Source organism: Felis catus, chromosome B2 (assembly GCF_018350175.1).
Source record: "Felis catus isolate Fca126 chromosome B2, F.catus_Fca126_mat1.0, whole genome shotgun sequence".
Classification (NCBI taxonomy): Eukaryota; Metazoa; Chordata; class Mammalia; order Carnivora; family Felidae; genus Felis; species Felis catus.
This window is the reverse complement of record NC_058372.1, coordinates 25,743,427-25,754,929: the sequence shown is the minus strand read 5'-3', so window position 1 is coordinate 25,754,929 and position 11,503 is coordinate 25,743,427.

The window sequence follows — 11,503 nt, the reverse complement described above, 5'->3', positions numbered from 1 at the left end:
AAATTTGAAATTCTGATTTATGTCCTCAGCAAGTGGACAGAATCTTTTCTCTTTATTCCTAGTGCTTGGAAAGTTTGCAGTGGTTTTACTGGGTGTTTGGTGGACACTTTCAATCTGGAAACTCATTTTGAGTTCAGTTCTGGGAAAGTTTATTTAATAAATATTGAGTGCCCCATGCTAAGCACTCTTTTTGGGAACACATTAGTGAAGAAAGTCAAAATTCCATGTTCATCAAAAAGTATGAAAAATGGCATTGTAAAATGTCACTTAATGATAAGGGCTATGGAGAAAATAGGGAATAGGTGGGGATAGGTGCTCATGGTTTTATTTGGAGTAGCCAAGGTAGACCTCATCAAGAAGGAAATGTTTGAGTCAAAAATGAGAGGAAGTGAGGGGCATCTGGGTGGCTCAGGTAAGTGTCTGACTTTAGCTCAGGTCGTGATCTCATGGGTTCAGGAGTTTGAGCCCCGTGTCGGGCTCTGTGCTGACAGCTCCAGAGCCTGGAGCCTGCTTTGAATTCTGTGTCTCCCTCTCTCTGCCTGTCCCCCTGCGCGCGCGCTCTCTCTCTCTCTCTCTCTCTCTCTCTCTCTCTCTCTCTCTCTCTCTCTGTCTTTCTCTCAAAAAATAAAGAAGGAGAGGAAGTGATTATGCCATTCATGTATGTGGGAGATCATTCCAGGCAAAGGGAACAGCAAGTACAAAGGCCCTGAGGAAGAAAGATGTCTAGGAGGCTCAGTGCCAGTAAGAAGGTCAGTCTGATTAGAGGAGAGGAAAGGAAGTAGTTGAAATTGAGAAAAGAAAGACGATGTGGGTTTGGACAGGTGGAACCTTTTTGGTCATGGGAAAGACTGGCTTTTACTCAAGGTTTCTAGCAAAGGAGTGTTACAATGGGACTTAAATTTTGTAAGGATCACCTCTGCTGCGTTGATGAGGAAAGGCAGGGCAAAGCGAGGAGAGTGGAAATCAGAATTTGCAGTAATCTAGTGGAGATGATGGTGGATAATTGCTGGTGGTGAACATGGTAAGTGGTTTGATAAGGAATATATGTGAAGGGAGAGTCTGCATTTTTCTCACCTCCATTTTCTCTGGTGTGTCGGGAACTTCACCCTCTTGAACTGGTCCCTGTCTCTGTCTTCCCTCATTCCCCATCCTTTTGTCTTTTTGCTCTACCTTCTGGAAAATTCCTCTATTTTCATCCCTTCATTTTTACCATCATCATGTTTTAAATTTCCAAGAGCTCACTTTTAATGTTCCCTTTTTGTTTGGAGTAGCCTGTGTTTACTTGCTGACTCATTTGTTTGATGACTGCTTTCTCTCTAAAGGATATTAAATTTGTTTTTAATTTTCTCCCTATGTATTCTCTCCTTCCATTTTTTTTTTTTTTCTGTTTGTTTTGGTCCCGATATTTCAGACTGGAAGCTCTGAGCCTGTGGTGGGAGTGGACTCTGATCCCTGCTGAGCCATGGAAATTCTGAAAGTCTGTGTACTTAAGCTCTTCTTGGACTGTTTAGGACCCCCGAGAAACTCTTCTTTTTTCCTGCTGAGTAGGTAAAGGTCTGGCTCCCCGTGTTCTCAGTGCTGCGTAGGCAGTCCTTGCACAGCAATCTGTGTGCCTATGTCCCCTTGATCACTGAATATGAAACAGTAGCCAGGGCTCCAACTCAATCCGGGTCTAGTTCAGAATTCTCCAGTCGCCTGGAATAGGAGAGCATACCCACCACTGCCCAAGCCTTTGAGACACCTGCCACATAGATCAGGTGGGTTTTTGGCTTTCCCTACTGAGATCTGCCAAGTCAGTTACCACTTGCCTGCCATCTTCCCAACCTCTAATGTTATGGCGCCATTATCACTTGTTCTCTCCATATCAAGGGTTGATGGCTTTTAAAGATTCCTTTCCATGGTTCTTTGTGGGGTGAGGGTGCTTGAGAGAAAAAAATTAGGTGTGGGTTCAGTCCATCATCTTTATGGATATTTAGGATATTTAATTTAAAATTAATGAAAATATTTACAGCTCCCAGCCGCAGGAAACAATTCCAACTCAAGACCTGAGGAGGCAAGGGGAGGGAGCTGAGAGGAAACCCTGAGACTGCCTTCTGATGAGGATTGTGACTGTAAATAGAAGTGGAAGAGCTCAGGAGCTACTGTACCTCTTGGCAGATACAGGGGAGCAAAGGGTCGCCTGGGTAGTTCAGTCAGTTAAGCATCCAACTTAACCTCAGGCCATGATCTCACAGTTTGCAGATTTGAGCCCAGCATCAAGCTCTGTGCTGACAGCTCGGAGCCTGGAACCTGCTTCAGATTTTGTGTCTCCCTCTTTCTCTGTCCCTCCCCTGCTCACACACACACACTCTCTCTCTCTCTCTCAAAAATAAATAAACATTAAAAAAAATTTAAGGGGCGCCTGGGTGGCTTGGTGAAATGTCCGACTTTGGCTCAGGTCATGATCTCATGGTTCATGGTTTCAAGCCCCGCATCCGGCTCTGTGCTGACGGCTCAGAGCCTGGAGCCTCCTTTGGATTCTGTGTCTCCCTCTCTCTGCCCCTTCCCTGCTCATGCTCTGTCTCTCTCTCAAAAATAAAACATTTTTTTAAGAATTTTTTTTAAAAATGAAATAAAGGAGCAAAATTTCGGGAAAGGCAATGAATAGCCTGACCTGTCTCCTGGCCTCTGATCTCTTGCTGTTGCCTCCCATCGACAAAACCTACCCAAAGCTTCCCTGATTGAAAAGGAGCATAAGAAGGGTGGAAAGTGGATTTAAAGGAACAAGTGGTGAATACCTAGAATAGACAGGTCTCTGAGGCAGAGGTACAACTACTGTATTTTAGAAGAAAATTCTCCATTACTGTATACCTTGAGAACCAGAGAGAATAGTCTGAAAAACTAATAGTCCAAGGAAATGGTTGGATGTTAATACATGAAAATTAATAGGTTCGGGACTACTAATTATAGACAGAAAATATACCAAGAAAAATATCCCATTCTCAGTAACAGCCGGGGAATAGACCATAGTCTCTGAGGAGCAGGACCAGCGTGAAGAAACTGCCATACTATTGCGACATAAAACTACAACTAAAGGAAAGGCAAGTCATATTCCTTAACATAATTTTATTATAAACATAACTTGTAAACATTACTTAAACTTGTTTTTATATTCCCATCGTTCTTCATGTTTAGAATGTGATCAGTACATACTTGTTGAATAATAAAATGAGTGAATAAGTAAACTTCAACAAGCTATTTACATAGATGTCTTCAAACAGAAGTCTGTCTTTGATACTTCTGTCCACCAGGAGTCAGGCTTCAGCCGTGACCGATGAGGCAATGCTTAAGTATCTCATCAGAGCGCCCACCTGACACAGGTGGCCACACTCAGCCATGACTGGGTTCACTATTTGAGATTAGCCTCATATAAGAATAAACAGTTTTTAAAAGAATTTACTTGATTACAAAAGCATGTGATCATTGCCAAAAAACTTACAGGAGAGGGTACAGCAAACAAACATGCACACACAGAAAAATAATAAAAATCAGCTTTGATATTTCTTCTCAATGATGTCTACTGTTAACATTTTAGTATATGTCCTTCGGGTATTTTTCCAATGGGTGTGCGCACACGAGCGTATGTGTGTGTGTGTGTGTGTGTGTGTGTGAAAATTGGAAGCATATGTCATCTGCTTTATAGCTTGCTTTTTCTCACCTCACCACATGATTTTTCACATCCTGAAATTAGTCTATTAGCAATATGACATTTAATGGCTGCATACAGAGCCACCAGGGGGCCACACATTTTGTGTGTTGCACAACACCAGCTGGGCCAACCACACAAGTTATGACACGGTGGGCACTGAAGAACTGGATTTGGTAACCATCAGAGAAACAGAGAAGAAATATTCTATGGGTCTTGAGCCACTTCCTTCTCCTTTGCCTGCCGTCTGGACTTGCTGCCCTCTTTTCTTTCCTGAACTTAGCACACTCCTTCCCCCCACCCTCCAGTCTGCACAGTACAGCCGGGGAGGAAGGAGACCTGTCTGATCTCCTACCATCAGCCCTTTCTACCCTCTGCTTAAAATCCTTACATGGTGTTTCTCTGCTCTCGGTATAAAAACAAGCTCACGATCTGACTCCTACCACCTCCCCAGCCTCACTTCACCCCACACTCCTGCCCTCTAGCACCCCAGCCCCTGGGCCTTTCAGCTCCTCCACCAGTTTATGTAGAGTGAAGAGCATGGGCCCAGGGATCTGTCTGCTTGGGTTCAAATTCTATCTGTGCCACATCTGTACTATGTGACCTTGGTCAAGGTTATCACCTTTTTCACTTTCTTCATCTGTAGGATAGGGATCAAAATAGTGTCTAATCAGAACGGGGATTACCTGATTTAAAATACATATTGTTGAAAGTAATGCCAGGCACATAGTAAGTGTTCATCAAGAGTTAGGTATGACTGTCACTCATTCTGACCTCAGCTGAAACACTTTCTTAGGAAAGCCTTCTCAGACCCATCAGCCAACGATGCTTTTGCTCGCAGCTCTGTGAGCACCTGTGGTTTTCCAGGGCTGCAGCGTGTTGGCTGGATACTGCTCTGTTCCTCTGGACTGTGCAATATGAGAGGCTAGTGCCTGACCACATCCTCTTTCATTTCCTTCCCTGAGTGGCCACACTGAACCGGGGAGGCCAGCCGGGGGAGGCGGAGGGTTGCAGTCTTCCCAGGGACACTTGACACTTAATTTTGGCTGGTGTCAATAGTTGCAAACATGTGTACTGACTGCTACGTGTTGGGCACTATTCAAAGTGCTTTACATTTCTGATCTCAATTTCCAAAATAACTATCTGAGCTAGTATTATTACATCTATTTTAAATATAGAAGAGGGCTTTGGGTCTTAGGGAGGTTTAAGTGACTGTCCCAGGATGACAGAACCAGGCTTGAAACCCATGTGGTCTGGCCTGCTCGGCCATTTTCCCAGGGATTCTCAACTCTCATGTGCCTCAGAAGCACCTGAAGTTCTTGTATAAACCCCAGAATTTCTGTCAGTCTGTGATGGGCCCTAAGAATTTGTGTTTCTAGTAAGTTCCCAGGTGATGCTGTTACTGCTGGTCCATGCGGATCACACTTTGAGAATCACCGCACTATGCTATGCTACCCGACATCAGTGCTCTAGAAAGAGGTTTCTCAGTGGCAAACAGACTCTTTTCAGACCAAGGGTAAAAATGCTAACCCGTATACTCATTTATCTTTTCTTTATTGCTATAGTCAGGGACTTATGAAGCCATGAGGAGGCCTGTCCAAAGTCTTCATGCCAAGTGGGCCTGTCTCCCTTCTCTCCCCACTTTTCCCTCAGCCCCTTCAAATAGTTGCTGCTAGTTTCACCCAAGTGCAACTGATTTAAGCCATCCGCACTTGAAATTGGTATGTGAGTGGGGACACAGAACTGCCAAGCATGTACCAGCCAGGTGGGCCCAGGGGCAGGCCAGCTGAAACCCAGAGGAAAGGGCCTCTGTTTCCCATTCTCATGGAGGCACCGCATGGGCTGGTGGGCCCTGAGGGAAGATAGTTTTGGGGGCAAGATGATTTCTGTGTGTCTTGACTATCCTGATGAACTTTTAGCTTCTACTGAACACACAGCTTTTCCCTGACTTGGCTCCTTACTGAGGAATGAGATATATGGACCTTATCTTGCAGCCAGTGAATTCTCTGTCTGACTGGCCACCTCCTCACTATTACAATGAGAAGAAACAGGTATCATGATCACAGAGAGTCTCTCTCAGTGGGCCGAGAGCATGGAGAAAGTCAGACCTGACCATGGATATGGGAAGCTTGAATCACAAGTGCACACACAAGGAAGGTTCCTTGTTCCTCAGGAGGAGCTGTGCCCTGGTTAAAACCAGCTTTGAGGAAGCCAGAGTCCACACAGCGATCTCCTTGGGCAATCTGCAAAATTATAGGTCTGGTATTTCTTTACCATGAGTGGGAGTTACATAACCGTCAGCCTTATGACACACACATATTTTCTGAAGCAGAAAGTATTTCTTCCATTATCAATTTTTTGAAATCTTGCCTCAAAATCCAACAAAAATGTGAAGTCTTCCCTAAACCAACCAGTTGGAATTAATTGATTCCTTCCTCTGCTTACATCACACCGAGCAGCCAGCATTAAATACAATTGTGTCTTTTGGGATACGGATGATACCAATAATCCGAAGGCAGTGATAGCAATAATCATATTAACTTCACAAGTCCTGTCTCTTACTAGGTTTTCAGCAAGCATGTGTTTAGTTGACATTAGTTGCTAGAGAAGATAGTGATATTCAAGAGTAGATATCTTCCTTATCTCAGTTGGTGCAAGTGTGAGACTTCCCTGACTCAGGTCAATGGGCCAGTCACATCCTGAGCTGGTTTTCCTTGTCTGGCTTGCTGGACTCATGTAGAATGACTGAGAATAATAGTGTGGTTTAGAATAAGGCCATGAATTTTCTACTTCTGCACTAAAATAAATAAATAAATAAATAATCAATCAATCACAGGATCCACCTCCTTTTTGCGATATATATATTTAAGAAATAACCTGATTGTAATGTCAGTGTTTCTTTACCTTTCCATGCTGTTTTAATGGAGTACAATAAAAACTATATAATTAACATGATTAAGGTGGTAAGTCATAAAACAGATTCAGACAACTTCTGGGATCACAGAATACTAATTAGTCTCCTCTAAACCTCTGCCTCCTTATCTCTTAAAGGAGGGTAGATTATAATCATCCCTAAAAACTCATGCAGTTTGAAGATGCATGCTTGTTATTCACATCATAAAACCTCTTAAAGGAAAGTCCCCCTTTCGATGATGAGTCATTCAATTAAAGTGCACATTGTAGATCCTTCTAGCATTCTTCAGTGTTGGGAAAATAAGATTTTGAGACAAAGCCTTTATCCAATCTCTGGAAAGTCACATAAATTCCTTGGGCCTCAGTCCTCTCAGCTTTACAGCAAAGATAACAGTGGCTGCCGGGCTCACTTTCACTTTGGAAGTTTCTTATGAAAGTCAAGTAAGGTAACACAGGTAGCAGGTACTTTATCAACTGTCAGCATAATCTAAAAATAAGGGACTGTTAAATTTTTTTTGGCCCTTTATAGGTGAGGGTGTTAAGAAATATTAGCAAGTATCAGAGTTCTAACACCATGGAAGTCAGATTTTTCTCATCAGCCTGCTTGATGGTCACACAGGGATGGAAGGCACTCCAGAACGCTGATAAATACGGCCTCCACTCCTGTCTCCCTGTCTCTGCATCACCCTGCGGTCTTAACCACTTCCTCCACTAATGGCCCTGAGCAGCCACAGACTGGAATGAATTTCTGCCCTTTGCCCTCCTTGGTGGTGTTAGCCGAAACTTTCATTGCCTATTTGCCTCCACCTTACCATTCTCAGAATAGGAACTTGGTGATGGTGTGGAAATCATGAAAGATCAAAGAAGAGGAGACCTCAGGCCAGTTCACATCAGGAACTTCTTTTCTAGTTTCTATTGTCATATGGGTGTCACAGCGGCACAGAGGACAGAACAGGGAAGACATCAGAGAAGATGTTACAACACTGAGGTTTAGGAAGTCTTTGCAAACGTTTTCCCAAGTCATGCTTGAACTGGGAGTGTCATTTGACTCCAGTGTGGACAATAAATCTTGTGGGATTCTGCAGCACAGCCAGCTCTGTCTTCTTGGTCAACATTACTCAAAGTGGGGCTGCCCGCCCAGCAGTAGCCTTGAAGCCTGTGAGGAACGCAGGGTGTGAGGCTAAGGGCTAGGGTCCAGGAGTCTGTTTTAACGAAGTCTCAAGTGATTTCTGTGCCTGCTAAATTTTAAGAAACAATGTTCTAAGTTCTTCTAGGACATAGTGGTCCCATAATACTAGGGAAAGGGATTGTGGCTCCGTAACAGTCACATAATATCAAATAGCCAATCAGGTTCTCCAGATTCTTCTCGATCGTCTCAGGAGTCTCACTGGGACTTCCCTTTCCATCTACCTAGAATGCAGAGATCTTGCTCATCTTCCCACAGTCCCAGGAAGTTTGCAGGGAAGCTCTGGAGGTCCTAAAGTACAGGGAGGAGGAGAGAACAGACGGCTCCATCACCCACCCAATCACCCAACTCCAATCACCAGCTAGAAACCTGGTGCCCATCTCCTCTCTTCTTTTCCTCAACTCCAAATCTCCTCCTAGAAAGAAATGTCCAGGTCACACCAAGGCTGGATGTCCCTCAGTAGTGAAAACTCTTACTCAGATGTTGGTATGTCCACAGCCCACGCTATTACTTACTATAATAACCCATTCCTTCTGGATTTGGGGGAAAGATACTAGGAGGCCCTGGGAATGGGAGGAACTATGCGTGACAGCCCCCATACTGGGCCCCACAGCACTGACATGGAGCTGGTTGTGTCTGTAGGACCCAGCACACAGGGCAGAGTCTGAGCCATTAGTGGTATTTGCAAGTTGACAAAGCAGACCCTCAGAAAAAAATAAAGGAGATGAAAGGAAGTGAGCCAAGTTGGACTCTGAGGCTCTAAGGCCTAGAAGCCCAAAGTTAAACCCATTCCTGCAGCTCTGCAGAATTCACCCTGGTTTCACCCTGGCCCCCTCATCCATGAGTTCAGACTCTAGGTGACAGAAGCCTCTGAGACTCTCCATGCTGATTAGGGTGGGAGAGAGGGAATGGCCCCCAGTGACAGGAATGAGCCAAAACGTGTCCCTGCAAGCTTATGCTAGGTCCAAAATGGAATGTGTCTTCGGTTCTTCCCTTCCATCCTCTGCACTCTGCCCACCCCACCCCAAGCAGCCCACAGGCCAGGGCAGAGCAGGGTTCCCAGGAGCAACCCCTCTGCCCTCAGTCCCCAGTGTGCATGGGAGGTCTCCAGGGGACAATACACCCGCTGGAGGGAGCAGGGGTGGATTCACTCAGATTTATACAAAGAAGCCATCAACCTGAAGGCAGGGCACATGTTTCAGTCATCACCTGGATTCATCAAAGGTGGGATGTTGTCTTCTAGTCCTTCCCCAAGTTGCTTTAGGCGATTCTGGGAGCAGACGGAGAGGGAGCCATTTTCCACTTTAAAATCAGATTCCACTGTGACTGCAAGCTTGTGAGTTCCACTTTCTTTAAATGCTTCCCTCCTCTGCATCCGAATTTGTTTAAAGGCCACAGTCAACTTCCTTCAGCATCAAAATACTTTTAAGTAAAATATTTATTAAGATTTAAGGATACATTTATGAGACAGTGAATAAGTAAATATTATTTTCAACATAAAATTCATGTAAAATCCTCTGTTGGATTTTAATCCTTGAGTATAACGTGTCACAATATGGATAGCTACTGGCTGAATTTCCATGTGTCCCCCTCCCTGGCAGTGGCCCAGAACGCACTTACAGAGATTTTCTTGGGCAATGATGGTGGACACCTAGAATTTTGTGAACACAGACCAACCATTCCTCTCTTCAAGGACATTATGCTTCTCTGCTCTGAGCATGTAATTTGAAGGGAAATTGTGCCTTCTGTATGCCCAGCAAGCCCCGGCCCCAGCCCAGGGAGCCAAGTTCCATGCACTCGGCTTTGTTGGGCGCCTGATCTTCAGGCCCTGATCCCTTGGCCCCAGTTCTTCCCAGATCAGAGAGGCAAGCCCCAGATCTTCCTTGGTCATGATACTTGGATGCGAAAATGGGTTTCCTGCTTTATGAAGAAAGCTCATATGAGGAAATAAGGCTGACCCAGGGAAAGACATAAGCAGAGAGAAGCCTGGGAGCATTGGAGGCCTCAGTGAAGATGCTCTGAGGGCAGGCACACCCCTGCCATTTCTGTGGTAGCTTTAAGTTTCCAGTAATCTCCCCCTTTGTTTTTAATCCAGTTCATCATATTGGGCTTCTGTAACCTGTTGACTAATGAACAGCATGAGCTCAAGAGCTGGGATGGGGAGGATGTAGCAAGAAGTGGAGGCCATTACTCAGCTGTGACTCAGGCACTGTCAGAATGCAGTGGATAACCGACAGGTCGAGGGCGGCTCTCAAAACCTCACACCCAGTTTTATTGGTAACTTGGTATTTCAAATTTCCTATTTAAAAAGCTCCAACTTTGTTTTGAAATGGGGACAAAAGAGAAGGTCTTTGTCTCTGAGAACTACAAAAGTCTAGTAGAAGCATCTTTCTCCCCTATAATTTTTTGAGTTCAAAAGCAGCCAGGGTCGTCTGTTGCTCCTCTCTCCCTCTTACACCTGTCCCTCTTCTCTCCAGGCCTATCCATTTGTCCCTAGCACATTCCCTGATACCACAGTTGCTCGCCAAGAGGTGCAGAGGAGTGGTGAGGAGAACATGGGGTTTGGAGTCAAATGTGGATCAATTCATGGCTCATTAGAGCTACACTCTGGACCTCGGTCTCTTCACTGGTGTAATTGAGTTAATGACACCTACTTACAGGGCCAGAGAGAAGTGGAAATAATGACTATAAAATGCTTAGCATATAGAAGGTGTTCTGTTATCAATCTTGAAAGACCCCTATGTAATAACCTTTTCTGAAAGTAAAGATTTGTTTTCTGATTCTGGGTATTTTCAAAAGTGGGCGATATTGTTTCCGTGTGCTGGGACTGTCCAGATATGATTTTCCCTTCAACTTGTGAAGCCAGGTGTGCTAGACATTCCTTCTGTGATTTACTTCTGAGGATCCTTTCCCTTGTGTTGTTAAAACAAACAGAGCTGGCTGGTGGTCTTTGTTTTAGCCTTAAGAATAAATTCCTTATATATAATCAATGCTGCCTCAAATAGCATCATAGGACTGTAAAGGAATTTCTGAGTCATTTAATCCAGGCCCTACAGTATCACCCACTGCCCATGTGACAGACATTTGACTATGGTAGTAAAAGAAAAGATCAAAATCAGTTACTTTGACAGATCATTTGTTCAGTCATAACTTTTCCATTAGTAGACTTAGTGAACACCATTCCATAGTTAATCTTGATAACAGTCGTGCCTGCAAAGAAAATATAGCACATTAAAAAAATAATAAGAGTAGGCTTTTACTAGAGACCTTTTACTTGAGAGGGTTTTACTTGAGACCTGATTCCTCTCAGTGAGCATGTGATTAACAAGCAAAGTTAACTCCCCTACTGGCTCTGTGCACTTAAACAAATGCCCATGACCTAATGTAGTTCATTCAGTGGCTGGGGATATTCCAGGTGTGCTGGAGAATGGTCTAGAAAGGTTTCCTTTAAAATGAATGTATGGGGCGCCTGGGTGGCGCAGTCGGTTAAGCGTCCGACTTCAGCCAGGTCACGATCTCGCGGTCCGTGAGTTCGAGCCCCGCGTCGGGCTCTGGGCTGATGGCTCAGAGCCTGGAGCCTGTTTCGGATTCTGTGTCTCCCTCTCTCTCTGCCCCTCCCCTGTTCACGCTCTGTCTCTCTCTGTCCCAAAAATAAATAAATGTTGAAAAAAAATAAAAAATAAATAAATAAACAAAATGAATGTAAAAGCAAGAAGTAG